Below are 24,236 nucleotides of genomic sequence, written 5' to 3' on the forward strand. Positions count from 1 at the left end.
CCCAGTGTGTCGGTCTTTCTATAACCCAGTGTGTTGGTCTGTCTATAACCCAGTGTGTTGGTCTGTGTCTATAACCCAGTGTGTTGGTCTGTGTCTATAACCCAGTTTGTTGGTCTTTCTATAACCCAGCATGTTGGTCTTTCTATAACCCAGCATGTTGGTCTGTGTCTATAACCCAGTGTGTTGGTCTGTGTCTATAACCCAGTGTGTTGGTGTGTGTCTATAACCCAGTGTGTTGGTCTGTGTCTATAACCCAGTGTGTTGGTATGTGTCTATAACCCAGTGTGTTGGTCTGTGTCTATAACCCAGTGTGTTGGTCTGTGTCTATAACCCAGTGTGTTGGTGTGTGTCTATAACCCAGTGTGTTGGTCTGTGTCTCTAACCTAGTGTGTTGGTCTGTGTCTATAAACCAGTCTGTTTGTCTTTCTATAACCCAGTGTGTTGGTCGGTGTCTATAACCCAGTGTGTTAGTCTGTGTCTATAACCCAGTGTGATGGTCTGTCTATAACCCAATGTGTTGTTCTGTCTATAATCCAGTGTCTTGGTCTGTCCCTAAACCAGTGTGTTGGTCGTTGTCTATTACCCAGTGTGTTGGTCGTTGTCTATAACCCAGTATGTTTGTCTGTGTCTGTAACCCAGTGTGTTGGTCTGTCTCTAACGCAGTGTGTTGGTCTGTGTCTATAACACAGCGTGTTGGTCTGTCTCTAACACAGTGTGTTGGTCTGTGTCTCTAACCCAGTGTGTTGGTCTGTCTCTAAACCAGTATGTTTGTCTTTATATAACCCATTGTGTTGGTCTGTGTCTCTAAACCAGTGTGTTGGTCTGTGTATATAACCCAGTGTGTTGGTCTGTGTCTTTAACCCATAGTGTTGGTCTGTCTCTAACCCAGTGTGTTTGTCTGTGTCTCTAACCCAGTGTGTTGGTCTGTGTCTCTAAACCAGTGTGTTGGTCTGTGTATATAACCCAGTGTGTTGGTCTGTGTCTTTAACCCATAGTGTTGGTCTGTCTCTAACCCAGTGTGTTGGTCTGTGTCTCTAAACCAGTCTGTTGGTCTGTGTCTTTAACCCATAGTGTTGGTCTGTCTCTAACCCAGTGTGTTGGTCTGTGTCTCTAACCCAGTGTGTTGGTCTGTCTCTAAACCAGTGTGTTGGTCTGTGTATATAACCCAGTGTGTTGGTCTGTCTCTAAACCAGTGTGTTGGTCTGTCTATAACCCAGTGTGTTGGTCTGTGTATATAACCCAGTGTGTTGGTCTGTGTATATAACCCAGTGTGTTGGTCTGTGTATATAACCCAGTGTGTTGGTCTGTCTCTAAACCAGTGTGTTGGTCTGTCTATAACCCAGTGTGTTGGTCTGTGTATATAACCCAGTGTGTTGGTCTGTGTATATAACCCAGTGTGTTGGTCTGTCTCTAAACCAGTGTGTTGGTCTGTTTATAACCCAGTGTGTTGGTCTGTGTCTTTAACCCAGTGTGTTGGTCTGTGTCTTTAACCCAGTGTGTTGGTCTGTGTCTCTAACCCAGTGTGTTGGTCTGTGTTTCTAACCCAGTGTGTTGGTCTGTCTCTAGACCAGTGTGTTGGTCTGTGTCTCTAACCCAGTGTGTTGGTCTGTGTCTCTAACCCAGTGTGTTGGTCTGTCCTAGACCAGTGTGTTGGTCTGTGTCTCTAACCCAGTGTGTTGGTCTGTGTCTCTAACCCAGTGTGTTGGTCTGTCTCTAAACCAGTGTGTTTGTCTTTATATAACCCATTGTGTTGGTCTGTGTCTCTAAACCAGTGTGTTGGTCTGTGTCTCTAACCCAGTGTGTTGGTCTGTGTCTCTAACCCAGTGTGTTGGTCTGTGTCTATAACCCAGTGTGTTTGTCTGTGTCTCTAACCCAGTGTGTTGGCCTGTGTCTCTAACCCAGTGTGTTGGTCTGTCTCTAGACCAGTGTGTTGGTCTTTCTATAACCCAGTGTGTTGGTCTGTGTCTATAACCCAGTGTGTTTGTCTGTGTCTATAACCCATTGTGTTGGTCTGTGTCTCTAACCCAGTGTGTTGGTCTGTGTCTCTAACCCAGTGTGTTTCTCTGTGTCTCTAACCCAGTGTGTTGGCCTGTGTCTCTAACCCAGTGTGTTGGTCTGTGTCTTTAACCCAGTGTGTTGGTCTGTCTCTAGACCAGTGTGTTGGTCTTTCTATAACCCAGTGTGTTGGTCTGTGTTTCTAACCCAGTGTGTTGGTCTGTCTCTAGACCAGTGTGTTGGTCTTTCTATAACCCAGTGTGTTGGTCTGTGTCTATAACCCAGTGTGTTTGTCTGTGTCTATAACCCATTGTGTTGGCCTGTGTCTCTAACCCAGTGTGTTGGTCTGTCTCTAGACCAGTGTGTTGGTCTTTCTATATCCCAGTGTGTTGGTCTGTGTCTTTAACCCAGTGTGTTGGTCTGTGTCTCTAACCCAGTGTGTTGGTCTGTCTCTAAACCAATGTGTTGGTCTGTGTCTTTAACCCAGTGTTTTTGTGTGTGTCTATAACCCATTGTGTTGGCCTGTGTCTCTAACCCAGTGTGTTGGTCTGTCTCTAGACCAGTGTGTTGGTCTTTCTATAACCCAGTGTGTTGGTCTGTGTCTCTAACCCAGTGTGTTGGTCTGTCTCTAAACCAGTATGTTTGTCTTTATATAACCCATTGTGTTGGTCTGTGTCTCTAAACCAGTGTGTTGGTCTGTGTATATAACCCAGTGTGTTGGACTGTGTCTTTAACCCATAGTGTTGGTCTGTCTCTAACCCAGTGTGTTGGTCTGTGTCTCTAAACCAGTGTGTTGGTCTGTGTATATAACCCAGTGTGTTGGTCTGTGTATATAACCCAGTGTGTTGGTCTGTGTATATAACCCAGTGTGTTGGTCTGTGTATATAACCCAGTGTGTTGGTCTGTGTATATAACCCAGTGTGTTGGTCTGTCTCTAAACCAGTGTGTTGGTCTGTCTATAACCCAGTGTGTTGGTCTGTGTATATAACCCAGTGTGTTGGTCTGTGTCTATAACCCAGTGTGTTGGTCTGTCTCTAAACCAGTGGTTGGTCTGTTTATAACCCAGTGTGTTGGTCTGTGTCTTTAACCCAGTGTGTTGGTCTGTGTCTTTAACCCAGTGTGTTTGTCTGTGTCTATAACCCATTGTGTTGGTCTGTGTCTCTAACCCAGTGTGTTGGTCTGTCTCTAGACCAGTGTGTTGGTCTGTTCTATAACCCAGTGTGTTGGTCTGTGTCTCTAACCCAGTGTGTTGGTCTGTCTCTAAACCAGTATGTTTGTCTTTATATAACCCAGTGTGTTTGTCTGTGTCTCTAACCCAGTGTGTTGGTCTGTGTCTCTAAACCAGTGTGTTGGTCTGTGTCTAACCCAGTGTGTTGGTCTGTGTATATAACCCAGTGTGTTGGTCTGTGTCTATAACCCAGTGTGTTGGTCTGTGTATATAACCCAGTGTGTTGGTCTGTCTCTAAACCAGTGTGTTGGTCTGTCTATAACCCAGTGTGTTGGTCTGTGTCTATAACCCAGTGTGTTGGTCTGTCTCTAAACCAGTGTGTTGGTCTGTGTCTATAACCCAGTGTGTTGGTCTGTCTCTATAACCAGTGTGTTGGTCTGTGTCTTTAACCCAGTGTGTTGGTCTGTGTCTCTAACCCAGTGTGTTGGTCTGTCTCTAGACCAGTGTGTTGGTCTGTGTCTATAACCCAGTGTGTTGGTCTGTGTCTATAACCCAGTGTGTTGGTCTGTCTCTAACCCAGTGTGGTCTGTGTCTATAACCCAGTGTGTTGGTCTGTGTCTATAACCCAGTGTGTTGGTCTGTGTCTATAACCCAGTGTTGGTCTGTCTCTAGACCAGTCTGTGTGTTGGTCTGTGTCTAAACCCAGTGTGTTGGTCTGTGTCTATAACCCAGTGTGTTGGTCTGTGTCTCTAAACCAGTGTGTTGGTCTGTGTCTATAACCCAGTGTGTTGTGTCTGTGTCTATAACCCAGTGTGTTGGTCTGTCTATAACCCAGTGTGTTGGTCTGTCTATAACCCAGTGTGTTGGTCTGTGTCTATAACCCAGTGTGTTGGTCTGTCTATAACCCAGTGTGTTGGTCTGTGTCTATAACCCAGTGTGTTGGTCTGTGTCTATAACCCAGTGTGTTGTGTCTGTGTCTATAACCCAGTGTGTTGTCTGTCTATAACCCAGTGTGTTGGTCTGTCTCTAACCCAGTGTGTTGGTCTGTGTCTCTAAAACCAGTGTGTGTTGGTCTGTGTTGGTCTGTAACCCAGTGTGTTGGTCTGTGTCTATAACCCAGTGTGTTGGTCTGTGTCTATAACCCAGTGTGTTGGTCTGTGTCTAACCCAGTGTGTTGGTCTGTGTCTATAACCCAGTGTGTTGGTCTGTCTCTAACCCAGTGTGTTGGTCTGTGTCTCTAACCCAGTGTGTTGGTCTGTCTCTAACCCAGTGTGTTTGTCTGTGTCTATAACCCAGTGTGTTGGTCTGTGTCTCTAACCCAGTGTGTTGGTCTGTCTCTAACCCAGTGTGTTCTTTCTGTGTGTTGGTCTGTGTCTAACCCAGTGTGTTGGTCTGTCTCTAACCCAGTGTGTTGGTCTGTCTATAACCCAGTGTGTTGGTCTGTGTCTTTAACCAGTGTGTTGGTCTGTGTCTTTAACCCATGTGTTGGTCTGTGTCTCTAACCCAGTGTGTTGGTCTGTCTCTAGACCAGTGTGTTGGTCTGTTCTATAACCCAGTGTGTTGGTCTGTGTCTCTAACCCAGTGTGTTGGTCTGTCTCTAAACCAGTATGTTTGTCTTTATATAACCCATTGTGTTGGTCTGTCTCTAAACCAGTGTGTTGGTCTGTGTCTATAACCCAGTGTGTTGGTCTGTGTCTTTAACCCAGTAGTGTTGGTCTGTCTCTAACCCAGTGTGTTTGTCTGTGTCTCTAACCCAGTGTGTTGGTCTGTGTCTCTAAACCAGTGTGTTGGTCTGTGTATATAACCCAGTGTGTTGGTCTGTGTATATAACCCAGTGTGTTGGTCTGTGTATATAACCCAGTGTGTTGGTCTGTCTCTAAACCAGTGTGTTGGTCTGTCTATAACCCAGTGTGTTGGTCTGTGTATATAACCCAGTGTGTTGGTCTGTGTTGGTCTGTCTCTAAACCAGTGTGTTGGTCTGTCTATAAACCAGTGTGTTGGTCTGTCTATAACCCAGTGTGTTGGTCTGTGTCTTTAACCCAGTGTGTTGGTCTGTGTCTCTAACCCAGTGTTGGTCTGTGTCTCTAACCCAGTGTGTTGGTCTGTGTCTTTAACCCAGTGTGTTGGTCTGTGTCTCTAACCCAGTGTGTTGGTCTGTGTCTTAACCCAGTGTGTTGGTCTGTGTCTCTAACCCAGTGTGTTTGTCTGTGTCTCTAAACCCAGTGTGTTGGTCTGTGTCTCTAACCCAGTGTGTTGGTCTGTGTCTATAACCCAGTGTGTTGGTCTGTGTCTTTAACCCAGTGTGTTGGTCTGTGTCTCTAAACCCAGTGTGTTGGTCTGTCAAACCAGTGTGTTGGTCTGTGTCTATAACCCAGTGTGTTGGTCTGTGTCTTTAACCCAGTGTGTTGGTCTGTCTCTAACCCAGTGTGTTGGTCTGTCTCCCTAACCCAGTGTGTTGGTCTGTGTCTATAACCCAGTGTGTTGGTCTGTGTCTATAACCAGTGTGTTGGTCTGTCTATAACCCAGTGTGTTGGTCTGTGTCTATAACCCAGTGTGTTGGTCTGTGTCTATAACCCAGTGTGTTGGTCTGTGTCATATAACCCAGTGTGTTGGTCTGTCTCTAAACCAGTGTGTTGGTCTGTTCTATAACCCAGTGTGTTGGTCTGTGTCTTTAACCCAGTGTGTTGGTCTGTCTCTAACCCAGTGTGTTGGTCTGTGTCTCTAACCCAGTGTGTTGGTCTGTCTATAACCAGTGTGTTGGTCTGTCTTAACCCAGTGTGTTGGTCTGTCTCTAACCCAGTGTGTTTGTCTGTGTCTCTAACCCAGTGTGTTGGTCTGTGTCTCTAAACCAGTGTGTTGGTCTGTGTCTATAACCCAGTGTGTTGGTCTGTGTCTTTAACCCAGTGTGTTGGTCTGTGTCTCTAACCCAGTGTGTTGGTCTGTGTCTCTAACCCAGTGTGTTGGTCTGTGTCTCTAACCCAGTGTGTTGGTCTGTGTCTTTAACCCAGTGTGTTGGTCTGTCTCTAAACCAGTCTCTAACCCAGTGTGTTGGTCTGTCTCTAAACCAGTGTGTTGGTCTGTTCTATAACCCAGTGTGTTGGTCTGTGTCTATAACCCAGTGTGTTGGTCTGTGTATATAACCCAGTGTGTTGGTCTGTGTCTATATAACCAGTGTGTTGGTCTGTCTCTAACCCAGTGTGTTGTCTGTCTTTAACCCAGTGTGTTGGTCTGTGTCTTTAACCCAGTGTGTTGGTCTGTGTCTATAACCCAGTGTGTTGGTCTGTCTCTAAACCCAGTGTGTTGGTCTGTGTCTTTAACCCATAGTGTTGGTCTGTCTCTGACCCAGTGTGTTGGTCTGTGTCTTTAACCCAGTGTGTTGGTCTGTGTAACCCAGTAACCAGTGTGTTGGTCTGTCTCTAAACCAGTGTGTTGGTCTGTGTCTCTAACCCAGTGTGTTGGTCTGTCTCTAGACCAGTCTAAACCCAGTGTGTTGGTCTGTGTCTCTAACCCAGTGTGTTGGTCTGTGTCTCTAACCCAGTGTGTTGGTGTCTTTATAACCCAGAGTGTTGGTCTGTCTCTAACCCAGTGTGTTGGTCTGTGTCTATAACCCAGTGTGTTGGTCTGTGTCTATAAGCCAGTGTGTTGGTCTGTCTATAACCCAGTGTGTTGGTCTGTGTCTATAACCCAGTGTGTTGGTCTGTGTATATAACCCAGTGTGTTGGTCTGTCTCTAAACCAGTGTGTTGGTCTTTCTTAACCCAGTGTGTTGGTCTGTGTCTTTAACCCAGTGTGTTGGTCTGTCTATAACCCAGTGTGTTGGTCTGTGTGTGTTGGTCTGTGTCTTTAACCCAGTAACCCAGTGTGTTGGTGTTTCTCTAAACCAGTGTCTGTGTCTATAACCCAGTGTGTTGGTCTGTTCTAAACCAGTAACCCAGTGTGTTGGTCTGTGTCTATAACCCAGTGTGTTGGTCTGTGTCTATAACCCAGTGTGTTGGTCTGTGTCTATAACCCAGTGTGTTGGTCTTTCTATAACCCAGTGTGTTGGTCTGTCTATAACCCAGTGTGTTGGTCTGTGTCTATAACCCAGTGTGTTGGTCTGTGTCTATAACCCAGTGTGTTGGTCTGTCTCTAAACCCAGTGTGTTGGTCTTTTATAACCCAGTGTGTTGGTCTGTTCTATAACCCAGTGTCTTTAAACCCAGTGTGTTGGTCTGTGTCTGTGTGTTGGTCTGTGTCTATAACCCAGTGTGTTGGTCTGTCTCTAACCCAGTGTGTTGGTCTGTGTCTATAACCCAGTGTGTTGGTCTGTGTCTCTAACTCCAGTGTGTTGGTCTGTGTCTATAACCCAGTGTGTTGGTCTGTGTCTCTAACCTAGTGTGTTGGTCTGTGTCTCTAACCCAGTGTGTTTGTCTGGTCTAAACCCAGTGTGTTGGTCTGTGTCTATAACCCAGTGTGTTGGTCTGTGTCTATAACCCAGTGTGTTGGTCTGTGTCTATAACCCAGTGTGTTGGTCTGTCTATAACCCAGTGTGTTTGGTCTGTGTCTCTAACCCAGTGTGTTGGTCTGTCTCTAAACCAGTGTGTTGGTCTGTGTCTATAACCCAGTGTGTTGGTCTGTGTCTCTAACCCAGTGTGTTGGTCTGTGTCTTTAACCCAGTGTGTTGGTCTTTCTAAACCCAGTGTGTTGGTCTGTCTGGTCTGTGTCTAAACCCAGTGTGGTCTTGTCTGTCTATAACCAGTGTGTTGGTCTAAACCCAGTGTGTTGGTCTGTGTCTTTAACCCAGTGTGTTGGTCTGTCTCTAACCCATTGTGTTTTGTCTGTGTCTCTAACCCAGTGTGTTGGTCTGTGTCTATAACCCAGTGTGTTGGTCTGTCTCTAACCCAGTGTGTTGGTCTGTGTCTCTAACCCAGTGTGTTGGTCTGTGTCTATAACCCAGTGTGTTGGTCTGTGTCTATAACCCATTGTGTTGGTCTGTGTCTCTAACCCAGTGTGTTTGGTCTGTGTCTATAACCAGTGTGTTGGTCTTTCTATAACCCAGTGTGTTGGTCTGGTCTGTGTCTCTAACCCAGTGTGTTGGTCTGTCTCTAAACCAGTGTGTGTTGGTCTGTTGTTTGTCTTAACCCAGTGTGTTGGTCTGTGTCTCTAAACCAGTGTGTTGGTCTGTGTCTATAACCCAGTGTGTTGGTCTGTGTCTTTAACCCAGTGTGTTGGTCTGTCTCTAACCCAGTGTGTTTGTCTCTAACCCAGTGTGTTGGTCTGTGTCTAAACCAGTGTGTTGGTCTGTGTATATAACTAGACCAGTGTGTTGGTCTGTGTATATAACCCAGTGTGTTGGTCTGTGTCTATAACCCAGTGTGTTGGTCTGTCTCTAAACCAGTGTGTTGGTCTGTCTATATAACCAGTGTGTTGGTCTGTGTATATAACCAGTGTGTTGGTCTGTGTCTATAACCCAGTGTGTTGGTCTGTCTCTAAACCAGTGTGTTGGTCTGTTATAACCCAGTGTGTTGGTCTGTGTGTGTTGGTTGTGTCTTTAACCCAGTGTGTTGGTCTGTGTCTCTAACCCAGTGTGTTGGTCTGTGTCTGTGTGTTGGTCTGTCTCTAACCAGTGTGTTGGTCTGTCTCTAACCCAGTGTGTTGGTCTGTGTCTCTAACCAGTGTGTTGGTCTGTCTCTAACCCAGTGTGTTGGTCTGTGTCTCTAACCCAGTGTGTTGGTCTGTCTCTAAACCAGTGTGTTGGTCTGTGTCTAAACCCAGTGTGTTGTCTGTCTCTAACCCAGTGTGTTGGTCTGTCTCTAACCCAGTGTGTTGGTCTGTGTCTCTGTGTTGGTCTGTCTCTAACCAGTGTGTTGGTCTTTCTATAACCCAGTGTGTTGGTCTGTCTATAACCCAGTGTGTTGGTCTGTGTCTATAACCCAGTGTGTTGGTCTGTCTCTAACCCAAACCAGTGTGTTGGTCTGTGTCTTTAACCCAGTGTGTTGGTCTGTGTCTCTAACCCAGTGTGTTGGTCTGTCTATAACCCAGTGTGTTGGTCTGTGTCTTTAACCCAGTGTGTCGGTCTGTGTCTTTAACCCATTGTGTTGGCCTGTGTCTCTAACCCAGTGTGTTGGTCTGTCTCTAGACCAGTGTGTTGGTCTTTCTATAACCCAGTGTGTTGGTCTGTGTCTCTAACCCAGTGTGTTGGTCTGTCTCTAAACCAGTATGTTTGTCTTTATATAACCCATTGTGTTGGTCTGTGTCTCTAAACCAGTGTGTTGGTCTGTGTCTAAACCCAGTGTGTTGGTCTGTGTCTTTAACCCAGTAGTGTTGGTCTGTCTCTAACCCAGTGTGTTTGTCTGTGTCTCTAACCCAGTGTGTTGGTCTGTGTCTCTAAACCAGTGTGTTGGTCTGTGTATATAACCCAGTGTGTTTGTCTGTGTCTATAACCCATTGTGTTGGTCTGTGTCTCTAACCCAGTGTGTTGGTCTGTGTCTCTAACCCAGTGTGTTTCTCTGTGTCTCTAACCCAGTGTGTTGGCCTGTCTCTAACCCAGTGTGTTGGTCTGTGTCTTTAACCCAGTGTGTTGGTCTGTCTCTAGACCAGTGTGTTGGTCTTTCTATAACCCAGTGTGTTGGTCTGTGTCTCTAACCCAGGGTGTTGGTCTGTCTCTAGACCAGTGTGTTGGTCTTTCTATAACCCAGTGTGTTGGTCTGTGTCTATAACCCAGTGTGTTTGTCTGTGTCTATAACCCATTGTGTTGGCCTGTGTCTCTAACCCAGTGTGTTGGTCTGTCTCTAGACCAGTGTGTTGGTCTTTCTATATCCCAGTGTGTTGGTCTGTGTCTTTAACCCAGTGTGTTGGTCTGTGTCTCTAACCCAGTGTGTTGGTCTGTCTATAAAACCAATGTCTCTGTGTCTTTAACCCAGTGTGTTGGTCTGTGTCTTTAACCCATGTGTTGGTCTGTCTCTGACCCAGTGTGTTTGTCTGTCTCTAACCCAGTGTGTTGGTCTGTGTCTTTAACCCAGTGTGTTGGTCTGTGTCTCTAAACCAGTGTGTTGGTCTGTCATAACCCAGTGTGTTGGTCTGTGTCTTTAACCCAGTGTGTTGGTCTGTGTCTCTAACCCAGTGTGTTGGTCTGTGTGTTTGTCTATAACCCAGTGTGTTGGTCTGTGTCTTTAACCCAGTGTGTTGGTCTGTCTCTAACCCAGTGTGTTGGTCTGTGTCTATAACCCAGTGTGTTGGTCTGTGTCTATAACCCAGTGTGTTGGTCTGTCTATAACCCAGTGTGTTGGTCTGTGTCTATAACCCAGTGTGTTGGTCTGTCTCTATATAACCCAGTGTGTTGGTCTGTCTCTAAACCCAGTGTGTTGGCCTGTGTCTATAACAGTGTGTTGGTCTGTCTCTAACCAGTGTATTTGTCTTTCTATAACCCAGTGTGTTGGTCTGTGTCTATAACCCAGTGTGTTGGTCTGTCTCTAACCCAGTGTAAGGTCTGTCCAAACCAGTGTGTTGGTCTGTCTATAACCCAGTGTGTGGTGTGTTCTCTAAACCAGTGTTGGTCTGTGTCTATAACCCAGTGTGTTGGTCTTTCTATAACCAGTGTGTTGGTCTGTCTAAACCCAGTGTGTTGGTCTGTGTCTATAACCCAGTGTGTTGGTCTGTGTCTATAACCCAGTGTGTTGGTCTGTGTCTATAACCCAGTGTGTTGGTCTTCTCTAACCCAGCATGTTGTGTCTATAACCCAGTGTGTTGGTCTGTGTCTCTAACCCAGTGTGTTGGTCTGTCTCTAACCCAGTGTGTTTGGTCTGTGTCTATAACCCAGTTTGTTGGTCTGTTCTAACCCAGTGTCTGTGTTTTAACCCCAGTGTGTTGGTCTGTGTCTAAACCCAGCATGTCTGTCTATAACCCAGTGTTGGTCTGTGTCTAAACCCAGTGTGTTGGTCTGTGTTTATAACCCAGTGTGTTGGTGTGTGTCTATAACCCAGTGTGTTGGTCTGTGTCTATAACCCAGTGTGTTGGTATGTGTCTATAACCCAGTGTGTTGGTGTGTGTCTATAACCCAGTGTGTTGGTCTGTGTCTCTAACCTAGTGTGTTGGTCTGTGTCTATAAACCAGTGTGTTTGTATTTCTATAACCCAGTGTGTTGGTCTGTGTCTATAACCCAGTGTGTTAGTCTGTGTCTATAACCCAGTGTGATGGTCTGTCTATAACCCAATGTGTTGTTCTGTCTATAACCCAGTGTGTTGGTCTGTCTATAACCCAGAGTGTTGGTCTGTCTCTTACCCGGTGTGTTGGTCTGTGTCTATAACCCAGTGTGTTGGTCTGTGTCTATAACCCAGTGTGTTGTTCTGTGTCTATAACCCAGTGTGTCAGTCTTTCTATAACCCAGTGTGTTGGTCTGTCTATAACCCATTGTCTTGGTCTGTGTCTATAACCCAGTGTGTCGGTCTTTCTATAACCAAGTGTGTCGTTCTGTCTATAACCCAGTGTGTTGGTCTGTGTCTATAACCCAGTGTGTTGGTCTGTCTCTAACCCAACGTGTTGGTCTTTCTATAACCCAGTGTGTTGGTCTGTGTATATAACCCAGTGTGCTGGTCTGTCTCTAACCCAGTGTGTCGGTCTTTCTATAACCCAGTGTGTTGGTCTGTGTCTCTAACCCAGTGTGTTGGTCTGTCTCTAGACCAGTGTGTTGGTCTTTCTATAACCCAGTGTGTTGGTCTGTGTCTCTAACCCAGTGTGTTGGTCTGTCTCTAAACCAGTATGTTTGTCTTTATATAACCCATTGTGTTGGTCTGTGTCTCTAAACCAGTGTGTTGGTCTGTATATAACCCAGTGTGTTGGACTGTGTCTTTAACCCATAGTGTTGGTCTGTGTCTCTAACCCAGTGTGTTGGTCTGTGTCTCTAACCCAGTGTGTTGGTCTGTGTCTCTAACCCAGTGTGTTTGTCTGTGTCTCTAACCCAGTGTGTTGGCCTGTGTCTCTAACCCAGTGTGTTGGTCTGTCTCTAGACCAGTGTGTTGGTCTTTCTATAACCCATTGTGTTGGTCTGTGTCTCTAACCCAGTGTGTTGGTCTGTGTCTCTAACCCAGTGTGTTTCTCTGTGTCTCTAACCCAGTGTGTTGGCCTGTGTCTCTAACCAAGTGTGTTGGTCTGTGTCTTTAACCCAGTGTGTTGGTCTGTCTCTAGACCAGTGTGTTGGTCTTTCTATAACCCAGTGTGTTGGTCTGTGTCTCTAACCCAGTGTGTTGGTCTGTCTCTAGACCAGTGTGTTGGTCTTTCTATAACCCAGTGTGTTGGTCTGTGTCTATGTGTTGGTCTGTCCAGTGTGTTTGGTCTGTGTCTATAACCCATTGTGTTGGTCTGTGTCTCTAACCCAGTGTGTTGGTCTGTCTCTAGACCAGTGTGTTGGTCTTTCTATATCCCAGTGTGTTGGTCTGTGTCTTTAACCCAGTGTGTTGGTCTGTGTCTCTAACCCAGTGTGTTGGTCTGTCTCTAAACCAGTGTGTTGGTCTGTGTCTTTAACCCAGTGTGTTTGTGTGTCTCTAACCCATTGTGTTGGCCTGTGTCTCTAACCCAGTGTGTTGGTCTGTCTCTAGACCAGTGTGTTGGTCTTTCTATTGGTCTGTGTCTTTACCCAGTGTGTTGGTCTGTCTCTAACCCAGTGTGTTGGTCTGTCTCTAAACCAGTATGTTTGTCTTTATATAACCCATTGTGTTGGTCTGTGTCTCTAAACCAGTGTGTTGGTCTGTGTATATAACCCAGTGTGTTGGACTGTGTCTTTAACCCATAGTGTTGGTCTGTCTCTAACCCAGTGTGTTTGTCTGTGTCTCTAACCCAGTGTGTTGGTCTGTGTCTCTAAACCAGTGTGTTGGTCTGTGTATATAACCCAGTGTGTTTGTCTGTGTCTATAACCCATTGTGTTGGTCTGTGTCTCTAACCCAGTGTGTTGGTCTGTGTCTCTAACCCAGTGTGTTTCTCTGTGTCTCTAACCCAGTGTGTTGGCCTGTGTCTCTAACCCAGTGTGTTGGTCTGTGTCTTTAACCCAGTGTGTTGGTCTGTGTCTCTAACCCAGTGTGTTGGTCTGTCTCTAAACCAATGTGTTGGTCTGTGTCTTTAACCCAGTGTGTTTGTCTGTGTCTCTAACCCAGTGTGTTGGTCTGTGTCTCTAACCCAGTGTGTTGGTCTGTCTCTAGACCAGTGTGTTGGTCTGTTCTATAACCCAGTGTGTTGGTCTGTGTCTTCTAACCCAGTGTGTTGGTCTGTCTCTAAACCAGTATGTTTGTCTTTATATAACCCATTGTGTTGGTCTGTGTCTCTAAACCAGTGTGTTGGTCTGTGTCTATAACCCAGTGTGTTGGTTGTGTCTCTAACCCAGTGTGTTTGGTCTGTGTCTCTAACCCAGTGTGTTGGTCTGTGTCTCTAACCCAGTGTGTTGGTCTGTGTCTTTAACCCAGTGTGTTGGTCTGTCTCTAACCCAGTGTGTTGGTCTGTGTCTCTAACCCAGTGTGTTGGTCTGTGTCTCTAACCCAGTGTGTTTCTGTCTGTGTCTCTAACCCAGTGTGTTGGTCTGTGTCTCTAACCCAGTGTGTTGGTCTGTGTCTTTAACCCAGTGTGTTGGTCTGTCTAGTCCAGTGTGTTGGTCTTTCTATAACCCAGTGTGTTGGTCTGTGTCTCTAACCCAGTGTGTTGGTCTGTCTCTAGACCAGTGTGTTGGTCTTTCTATAACCCAGTGTGTTGGTCTGTCTCTAGACCAGTAACCCAGTGTGTTGGTGTCTGTGTCCTGTGTCTCTAACCCAGTGTGTTGGTCTGTCTCTAGACCAGTGTGTTGGTCTTTCTATATCCCAGTGTGTTGGTCTGTGTCTTTAACCCAGTGTGTTGGTCTGTGTCTCTAACCCAGTGTGTTGGTCTGTCTCTAAACCAGTGTGTTGGTCTGTGTCTTTAACCCAGTGTGTTGGTCTGTGTCTCTAACCCAGTGTGTTGGTCTGTCTCTAAACCAGTGTCTGTGTATATAACCCAGTGTGTTGGTCTGTCTCTAACCAGTGTGTTGGTCTGTCTATAACCCAGTGTGTTGGTCTGTGTATATAACCCAGTGTGTTGGTCTGTGTCTGTGTTGGTCTGTGTATATAACCCAGTGTGTTGGTCTGTCTCTAAACCAGTGTGTTGGTCTGTCTATAACCCAGTGTGTTGGTCTGTGTATATAACCCAGTGTGTTGGTCTGTGTATATAACCCAGTGTGTTGGTCTGTCTCTAAACCAGTGTGTTGGTCTGTTTATAACCCAGTGTGTTGGTCTGTGTCTTTAACCCAGTGTGTTGGTCTGTGTCTTTAACCCAGTGTGTTGGTCTCTCTAGACCAGTGTGTTGGTCTTTCTCTAACCCAGTGTGTTGGTCTGTGTCTCTAACCCAGTGTGTTGGTCTGTCTCTCAGACCAGTGTGTTGTCTGTGTCTCTAACCCAGTGTGTTGGTCTGTGTCTCTAACCCAGTGTGTTGGCCTGTCTCTCTAATATAACCAGTGTGTTGGTCTGTGTCTTAAACCAGTGTGTTGGTCTGTGTCTAAACCCAGTGTGTTGGTCTGTCTCTAACCCAGTGTGTTGGTCTGTGTCTATAACCCAGTGTGTTGGTCTGTGTCTCTAACCCAGTGTGTTGGTCTGTGTCTCTAACCCAGTGTGTTGGTCTGTCTCTAACCCAGTGTGTTGGTCTGTCTCTAACCAGTGTGTTGGTCTTTCTATAACCCAGTGTGTTGGTCTGTGTCTATAACCCAGTGTGTTGGTCTGTGTCTCTAACCCAGTGTGTTGGTCTGGTCTCTAAACCAGTGTCTGTGTCTAACCCAGTGTGTTGGTCTGTGTCTCTAACCCAGTGTGTTGGCTGTCTCTAACCCAGTGTGTTGGTCTGTGTATATAACCCAGTGTGTTGGTCTGTCAGTGTGTGTTGGTCTTTCTATAACCCAGTGTGTTGGTCTGTGTCTCTAACCCAGTGTGTTGGTCTGTCTATAGACCAGTGTGTTGGTCTTTCTATAACCCAGTGTGTTGGTCTGTGTCTATAACCCAGTGTGTTGGTCTGTGTCTATAACCCAGTGTGTTGGTCTGTGTCTCTAACCCAGTGTGTTGGTCTGTTCTATATCCCAGTGTGTTGGTCTGTGTCTTTAACCCAGTGTGTTGGTCTGTGTCTCTAACCCAGTGTGTTGGTCTGTCTCTAAACCCAGTGTGTTGGTCTGTGTCTTTAACCAGTGTGTTGGTCTGGTCTGTGTCTGTGTCTCTAACCCAGTGTGTGTTGGTCTGTCTCTAGACCAGTGTGTTTGGTCTTTCTATAACCCAGTGTGTTGGTCTGTGTCTCTAACCCAGTGTGTTTGGTCTGTCTAAACCAGTATGTTGTCTTTATATAACCCATTGTGTTGGTCTGTCTCTAAACCAGTGTGTTGGTCTGTGTATATAACCCAGTGTGTTGGTCTGTCTCCCAGTAAACCAGTGTGTTGGTCTGTCTATAACCCAGTGTGTTGGTCTGTGTATATAACCCAGTGTGTTGGTCTGTGTATATAACCCAGTGTGTTGGTCTGTGTATATAACCCAGTGTGTTGGTCTGTCTCTAAACCAGTGTGTTGGTCTGTCTATAACCCAGTGTGTTGGTCTGTGTATAAACCAGTGTGTTGGTCTGTCTCTAAACCAGTGTGTTGGTCTGTGTATAACCCAGTGTGTTGGTCTGTGTATATAACCCAGTGTGTTGGTCTGTCTCTAAACCAGTGTGTTGGTCTGTTTATAACCCAGTGTGTTGGTCTGTGTCTTTAAATCCAGTGTGTTGGTCTGTGTCTTTAGTGTGTTGGTCTGTGTCTCTAACCCAGTGTGTTGGTCTGTTAACCCAGTGTGTTGGTCTGTCTCTAGTGTGTTGGTCTTTCTATAACCCAGTGTGTTGGTCTGTGTCTCTAACCCAGTGTGTTGGTCTGTCTCTAAACCCAGTATGTTTGTCTTTATATAACCCATTGTGTTGGTCTGTGTCTCCTAACCCAGTGTGTTGGTCTGTGTCTCTAACCCAGTGTGTTGGTCTTTCTCTAACCCAGTGTGTTGGTCTGTGTCTTTAACCCAGTGTGTTGGTCTGTCTCTAACCCAGTGTGTTGGGTCTGTCTCTAAACCAGTGTGTTGGTCTGTGTCTTTAACCAGTGTGTTGGTCTGTGTCTCTAACCCAGTGTGTTGGTCTGTCTCTTTAACCAGTGTGTTGGTCTGTGTCTAAACCAGTGTGTTGGTCTGTGTATATAACCCAGTGTTTGGTCTGTGTATATAACCCAGTGTGTTGGTCTGTCTCTAACCCAGTGTGTTGGTCTGTGTCTTTAACCCAGTAAACCAGTGTGTTTGTCTGTGTCTCTAACCCAGTGTGTTGGTCTGTGTCTTTAAACCAGTGTGTTGGTCTGTCTCTATAACCCAGTGTGTTGGTCTGTGTCTTTAACCCAGTGTGTTGGTCTGTGTCTCTAACCCAGTGTGTTGGTCTGTCTGTGTGTTGGTCTCTTTAACCCAGTGTGTTGGTCTGTGTCTCTAACCCAGTGTGTTGGTCTGTCTCTAACCCAGTGTGTTGGTCTGTGTCTTTACCAGTGTGTGTTGGTCTGTGTCTATAACCCAGTGTGTTGGTCTGTGTCTTTAACCCAGTGTGTTGGTCTGTCTCTAGACCAGTGTGTTGGTCTTTCTATAACCCAGTGTGTTGGTCTGTGTCTCTAACCCAGTGTGTTGGTCTCTAAACCAGTGTGTTGGTCTGTCTCTATACCCAGTGTGTTGGTCTGTGTCTATAACCCAGTGTGTTGGTCTGTGTCTCTAACCCAGTGTGTTGGTCTGTCTCTAACCCAGTGTGTTGGTCCAGTGTGTTGGTCTGTCTATAACCCAGTGTGTTGGTCTGTCTCTAAACCAGTGTGTTGGTTGTGTCTGTGTCTATAACCCAGTGTTGGTCTGTGTCTCTAACCCAGTGTGTTGGTCTGTCTCTAAACCCAGTGTGTTGGTCTGTGTCTTTAACCCAGTGTGTTGGTCTGTGTCTCTAACCCAGTGTGTTGGTCTGTCTTTAAACCAGTGTGTTGGTCTCTATAACCCAGTGTGTTGGTCTGTGTCTATAACCCAGTGTGTTTGTCTGTGTCTCTAACCCAGTTGTGTTGGTCTGTGTCTCTAACCCAGTGTGTTGGTCTGTCTCCAGTGTGTTGGTCTGTGTCTCTAACCAGTGTGTTGGTCTGTGTCTCTAACCCAGTGTGTTGGTCTGTCTCTAAACCAGTATGTTTGTCTTTATATAACCCATTGTGTTGGTCTGTGTCACTAAACCAGTGTGTTGGTCTGTGTCTATAACCCAGTGTGTTGGTTTGTGTCTCTAACCCAGTGTGTTGGTCTGTGTCTCTAACCCAGTGTGTTGGCCTGTGTCTCTAACCCAGTGTGTTGGTCTGTGTCTCTAACCCAGTGTGTTGGTCTGTGTCTCTAACCCAGTGTGTTGGTCTGTGTCTTTAACCCAGTGTGTTGGCCTGTGTCTCTAACCCAGTGTGTTGGTCTGTGTCTTTAACCCAGTGTGTTGGTCTGTGTCTCTAACCCAGTGTGTTGGTCTGTGTCTCTAACCCAGTGTGTTGGTCTGTCTCTTAGACAGTGTGTTGTCTTTCTATAACCCAGTGTGTTGGTCTGTGTCTCTAACCCAGTGTGTTGGTCTGTCTCTAAACCAGTATGTTTGTCTTTATATAACCCATTGTGTTGGTCTGTGTCACTAAACCAGTGTGTTGGTCTGTGTCTATAACCCAGTGTGTTGGTTTGTGTCTCTAACCCAGTGTGTTGGTCTGTGTCTCTAACCCAGTGTGTTGGTCTGTGTCTCTAACCCAGTGTGTTGGCCTGTGTCTCTAACCCAGTGTGTTGGTCTGTGTCTTTAACCCAGTGTGTTGGTCTTTCTAAACCCAGTGTGTTGGTCTGTGTCTAGACCAGTGTGTTTGTCTGTGTCTATAACCCAGTGTGTTGGTCTGTGTCTATAACCCAGTGTGTTGGTCTGTCTCTAAACCAGTGTGTTGGTCTTTCTATAACCCAGTGTGTTGGTCTGTGTCTCTAACCCAGTGTGTTGGTCTGTCTTTAACACATAAACCAGTGTGTTTGTCTGTGTCTTTAACCCAGTGTGTTGGTCTGTGTCTCTAACCCAGTGTCTGTCTCTAACCCAGTGTGTTGGTCTGTGTCTTTAACCCAGTGTGTTGGTCTGTCTCTAGACCAGTGTGTTGGTCTGTCTATAACCCAGTGTGTTGGTCTGTGTCTATAACCCAGTGTGTTGGTCTGTGTCTCTAACCTAGTGTGTTGGCCTGTGTCTCTAACCCAGTGTGTTGGTCTGTCTCTAAACCAGTGTGTTGGTCTGTCTATAACCAGTGTGTTGGTCTTTCTATATAACCCAGTGTGTTGGTCTGTGTCTATAACCCAGTGTGTTGGTCTGTCTCTAGACCATTGTGTTGGTCTGTTTATAACCCAGTGTGTTGGTCTGTGTCTTTAACCCAGTGTGTTGGTCTGTGTCTTTAATCCCAGTGTGTTGGTCTGTGTCTATAACCCATTGTGTTGGTCTGTGTCTAACCAGTGTGTTGGTCTGTCTCTAGACCAGTGTGTTGGTCTGTGTCTCTTTAACCCAGTGTGTTGGTCTGTCTCTAACCCAGTGTGTTGGTCTGTCTCTAAACCAGTGTGTTGGTCTGTGCCTTTAACCCAGTGTGTTGGTCTGTGTCTCTAACCCAGTGTGTTGGTCTGTCTCTAAACCAGAAAAGTTTGTCTTTATATAACCCAGTGTGTTGGTCTGTCTGTCTATAACCCAGTGTGTTGGTCTGTATATAACCCAGTGTGTTGGTCTGTGTCTCTAAACCAGTGTGTTGGTCTGTGTCTGTCTAACCCAGTGTGTTGGTCTGTGTATGTGTTTGTCTGTGTCTATAACCCAGTGTGTTGGTCTGTCTCTAAACCAGTGTGTTGGTCTGTTTATAACTCTGTGTCTTTAACCCAGTGTGTTGGTCTTTCTATAACCCAGTGTGTTGGTCTGTGTCTAACCCAGTGTGTTGGTCTGTGTCTCTAACCCAGTGTGTTGGTCTGTCTCTAAACCAGTGTGTTGGTCTGTGTCTTTAACCCAGTGTGTTGGTCTGTGTCTCTAACCCAGTGTGTTGGTCTGTCTATATAGTGTGTTGGTCCTCTAGTGTGTTGGTCTGTGTATATAACCCAGTGTGTTGGTCTGTCTCTAAACCAGTGTGTTGGTCTGTATATAACCCAGTGTGTTGGTCTGTGTATATAACCCAGTGTGTTGGTCTGTGTATATAACCCAGTGTGTTGGTCTGTGTATATAACCCAGTGTGTTGGTCTGTCTCTAAACCAGTGTGTTGGTCTGTCTATAACCCAGTGTGTTGGTCTGTGTATATAACCCAGTGTGTTGGTCTGTGTATATAACCCAGTGTGTTGGTCTGTCTCTAAACCAGTGTGTTGGTCTGTTTATAACCCAGTGTGTTGGTCTGTGTCTTTAACCCAGTGTGTTGGTCTGTGTCTTTAACCCAGTGTGTTGGTCTGTGTCTCTAACCCAGTGTGTTGGTCTGTGTCTCTAACCCAGTGTGTTGGTCTGTCTCTAGACCAGTGTGTTGGTCTGTGTCTCTAACCCAGTGTGTTGGTCTGTGTCTCTAACCCAGTGTGTTGGTCTGTCTCTAGACCAGTGTGTTGGTCTGTGTCTCTAACCCAGTGTGTTGGTCTGTGTCTCTAACCCAGTGTGTTGGTCTGTCTCTAAACCAGTATGTTTGTCTTTATATAACCCATTGTGTTGGTCTGTGTCACTAAACCAGTGTGTTGGTCTGTGTCTATAACCCAGTGTGTTGGTTTGTGTCTCTAACCCAGTGTGTTGGTCTGTGTCTCTAACCCAGTGTGTTGGTCTGTGTCTCTAACCCAGTGTGTTGGTCTGTGTCTTTAACCCAGTGTGTTGGTCTGTGTCTCTAACCCAGTGTGTTGGTCTGTGTCTCTAACCCAGTGTGTTGGTCTGTCTCTAGACCAGTGTGTTGGTCTGTCTATAACCCAGTGTGTTGGTCTGTGTATATAACCCAGTGTGTTGGTCTGTCTCTAAACCAGTGTGTTGGTCTGTCTATAACCCAGTGTGTTGGTCTGTGTCTCTAACCCAGTGTGTTGGTCTGTGTCTCTAAACCAGTGTGTTGGTCTGTCTGTGTGTTTGTCTGTGTCTATAACCCAGTGTGTTGGTCTGTGTCTTTAAACAGTGTGTTGGTCTGTGTATATAACCCAGTGTGTTGGTCTGCTTTGTGTGTTGGTCTGTCTCTAACCAGTGTGTTGGTCTTTCTATAACCCAGTGTGTTGGTCTGTGTCTATAACCCAGTGTGTTTGGTCTGTCTCTAAACCCAGTGTGTTGGTCTGTTCTATAACCCAGTGTGTTGGTCTGTGTCTTTAACTCAGTGTGTTTGTCTGTGTCTTTAACCTCCAGTGTGTTGGTCTGTGTCTCTAACTCCAGTGTGTTGGTCTGTGTCTTTAACACAGTGTGTTGGTCTGTCTCTAACCAGTGTGTTTGTCTGTGTCTCTAACCCAGTGTGTTGGTCTTGTGTCTTTAACCCAGTGTGTTGGTCTGTCTCTAGACCAGTGTGTTGGTCTGTGTCTTTAACCCAGTGTGTTGGTCTGTGTCTCTAACCCAGTGTGTTGGTCTGTATGTTTCTAACCCAGTGTGTTGGTCTGTGTCTAAACCAGTGTGTTGGTCTGTGTCTATAACTCCAGTGTGTTGGTCTGTGTCTTTAACCCAGTGTGTTGGTCTGTCTCTAACCCAGTATGTTTGTCTATAAACCCATTGTGTTGGTCTGTCTCTAGACCAGTGTGTTGGTCTAATATCCCAGTGGTGTTGGTCTGTGTCTTTAACCTAACCCAGTGTGTTGGTTTGTGTCTCTAACCAGTGTGTTGGTCTGTGTCTCTAACCAGTGTGTTGGTCTGTGTCTCTAACCCAGTGTGTTGGTCTGTCTCTAAACCAGTGTGTTGGTCTGTGTATATAACCCAGTGTGTTGGTCTGTGTCTCTAAACCCAGTGTGTTGGTCTGTCTCTAGACCAGTGTGTTGGTCTGTCTATAACCCAGTGTGTTGGTCTGTGTATATAACCCAGTGTGTTGGTCTGTCTCTAAACCAGTGTGTTGGTCTGTCTATAACCCAGTGTGTTGGTCTGTGTCTCTAACCCAGTGTGTTGGTCTGTGTCTAAACCATAACCCAGTGTGTTGGTCTGTCTATAACCCAGTGTGTTGGTCTGTGTATTTAACCCAGTGTGTTGGTCTGTGTCTATAACCCAGTGTGTTGGTCTGTGTCTTTAACCCAGTGTGTTGGTCTGTCTCTAGACCAGTGTGTTGGTCTGTCTCTAACTCCAGTGTGTTGGTCTGTCTATAACCAGTGTGTTGGTCTGTGTCTATAACCCAGTGTGTTGGTCTGTGTATATAACCCAGTGTGTTGGTCTGTGTATAACCCAGTGTGTTGGTCTGTGTCACTAACCCAGTGTGTTGGTCTGTCTCTAAACCAGTGTGTTGGTCTGTGTCTATAACCCAGTGTGTTGGTCTGTGTCTCTAACCCAGTGTGTTGGTCTGTGTCTCTAACCCAGTAACCCAGTGTGTTGGTCTGTGTCTTTAACCCAGTGTGTTGGTCTGTGTCTCTAACCCAGTGTGTTTGGTCTGTGTCTACTAACCCAGTGTGTTGGTCTGTGTCTCTAACCCAGTGTGTTGGTCTGTGTCTCTAACCCAGTGTGTTGGTCTGTCTCTAGACCAGTGTGTTGGTCTGTTCTCTAACCCAGTGTGTTGGTCTGTGTCTCTAACCCAGTGTGTTGGTCTGTCTATAACCCAGTGTTTGTCTTTATATAACCCAGTGGTCTGTGTCTCTAACCCAGTGTGTTGGTCTGTCTCTAGACCAGTGTGTTGGTCTGTGTCTATAACCCAGTGTGTTGGTCTGTGTCTCTAACCCAGTGTGTTGGTCTGTGTCTCTAACCCAGTGTGTTGGTCTGTCTCTAAACCCAGTGTGTTGGTCTGTCTCTTTAACTTGTGTTGGTCTGTGTCTCTAACCCAGTGTGTTGGTCTGTGTCTAAACCAGTGTGTTGGTCTGTGTCTTTAACCCAGTGTGTTGGTCTGTGTGTCTCTAACCCAGTGTGTTGGTCTGTGTATATAACCCAGTGTGTTGGTCTGTCTATAAACCAGTGTGTTGGTCTGTCTATAACCCAGTGTGTTGGTCTGTGTATATAACCCAGTGTGTTGGTCTGTGTCTATAACCCAGTGTGTTGGTCTGTCTCTAAACCAGTGTGTTGGTCTTTATATAACCCAGTGTGTTGGTCTGTGTCTTAAACCAGTATAACCCAGTGTGTTGGTCTGTGTCTCTAACCCAGTGTGTTGGTCTGTGTCTCTAACCCAGTGTGTTGGTCTGTGTCTCTAACCCAGTGTGTTGGTCTGTGTCTTTAACCCAGTGTGTTGGTCTGTGTCTCTAACCCAGTGTGTTGGTCTGTGTCTCTAACCCAGTGTGTTGGTCTGTCTCTAGACCAGTGTGTTGGTCTGTCTATAACCCAGTGTGTTGGTCTGTGTATATAACCCAGTGTGTTGGTCTGTCTCTAAACCAGTGTGTTGGTCTGTCTATAACCCAGTGTGTTGGTCTGTGTCTCTAACCCAGTGTGTTGGTCTGTGTCTTTAACACATAGTGTTGGTCTGTCTCTAACCCAGTGTGTTTGTCTGTGTCTCTAACCCAGTGTGTTGGTCTGTGTCTTTAACCCAGTGTGTTGGCCTGTGTCTCTAACCCAGTGTGTTGGTCTGTGTCTTTAACCCAGTGTGTTGGTCTGTCTCTAGACCAGTGTGTTGGTCTTTCTATAACCCAGTGTGTTGGTCTGTGTCTCTAACCCAGTGTGTTTGTCTGTGTCTCTAACCCAGTGTGTTGGCCTGTGTCTCTAACCCAGTGTGTTGGTCTGTGTCTTTAACCCAGTGTGTTGGTCTGTCTCTAGACCAGTGTGTTGGTCTTTCTATAACCCAGTGTGTTGGTCTGTGTCTCTAACCCAGTGTGTTGGTCTGTCTCTAGACCATTGTGTTGGTCTTTCTATAACCCAGTGTGTTGGTCTGTGTCTCTAACCCAGTGTGTTGGTCTGTCTCTAGACCAGTGTGTTGGTCTTTCTATATCCCAGTGTGTTGGTCTGTGTCTATAACCCATTGTGTTGGCCTGTGTCTCTCTAAACCAATATGTTGGTCTGTGTCTCTAACCCAGTGTGTTGGTCTGTCTCTAGACCAGTGTGTTGGTCTTTCTATATCCCAGTGTGTTGGTCTGTGTCTTTAACCCAGTGTGTTGGTCTGTGTCTCTAACCCAGTGTGTTGGTCTGTCTCTAAACCAGTGTGTTGGTCTGTGTCTTTAACCCAGTGTGTTGGTCTGTGTCTCTAACCCAGTGTGTTGGTCTGTCTCTAAACCAGTGTGTTGGTCTGTGTATATAACCCAGTGTGTTGGTCTGTCTCTAAACCAGTGTGTTGGTCTGTCTATAACCCAGTGTGTTGGTCTGTGTATATAACCCAGTGTGTTGGTCTGTGTATATAACCCAGTGTGTTGGTCTGTGTATATAACCCAGTGTGTTGGTCTGTCTCTAAACCAGTGTGTTGGTCTGTCTATAACCCAGTGTGTTGGTCTGTGTATATAACCCAGTGTGTTGGTCTGTGTATATAACCCAGTGTGTTGGTCTGTCTCTAAACCAGTGTGTTTGGTCTGTTTTCATAACCCAGTGTGTTGGTCTGTGTCTTTAACCCAGTGTGTTGGTCTGTGTCTTTAACCCAGTGTGTTGGTCTGTGTCTCTAACCCAGTGTGTTGGTCTGTGTCTCTAACCCAGTGTGTTGGTCTGTCTCTAGACCAGTGTGTTGGTCTGTGTCTCTAACCCAGTGTGTTGGTCTGTGTCTCTAACCCAGTGTGTTGGTCTGTCTCTAGGTGTGTTGGTCTGTGTCTCTAACCCAGTGTGTTGGTCTGTGTCTCTAACCCAGTGTGTTGGTCTGTCTCTAAACCAGTATGTTTGTCTTTATATAACCCATTGTGTTGGTCTGTGTCTCTAACCCAGTAAACCAGTGTGTTGGTCTGTGTCTATAACCCAGTGTGTTGGTTTGTGTCTCTAACCCAGTGTAGCAATACGTAAC

At 46.1% G+C, this 24,236-nt stretch overlaps 1 protein-coding gene across 1 annotated transcript in view; it reads right to left on the reverse strand.

Annotated features, from left to right (window-relative positions):
- LOC115125773 (fatty acid CoA ligase Acsl3-like) overlaps positions 1 to 24,236 on the reverse strand; it is a 126,485-nt gene that overhangs the window by 24,093 nt on the left and 78,156 nt on the right. The gene's annotated exons all lie outside the window — the stretch shown is intronic.

This window comes from Oncorhynchus nerka, linkage group LG14, assembly GCF_034236695.1.
Source record: "Oncorhynchus nerka isolate Pitt River linkage group LG14, Oner_Uvic_2.0, whole genome shotgun sequence".
In the NCBI taxonomy this organism is placed as follows: domain Eukaryota; kingdom Metazoa; phylum Chordata; class Actinopteri; order Salmoniformes; family Salmonidae; genus Oncorhynchus; species Oncorhynchus nerka.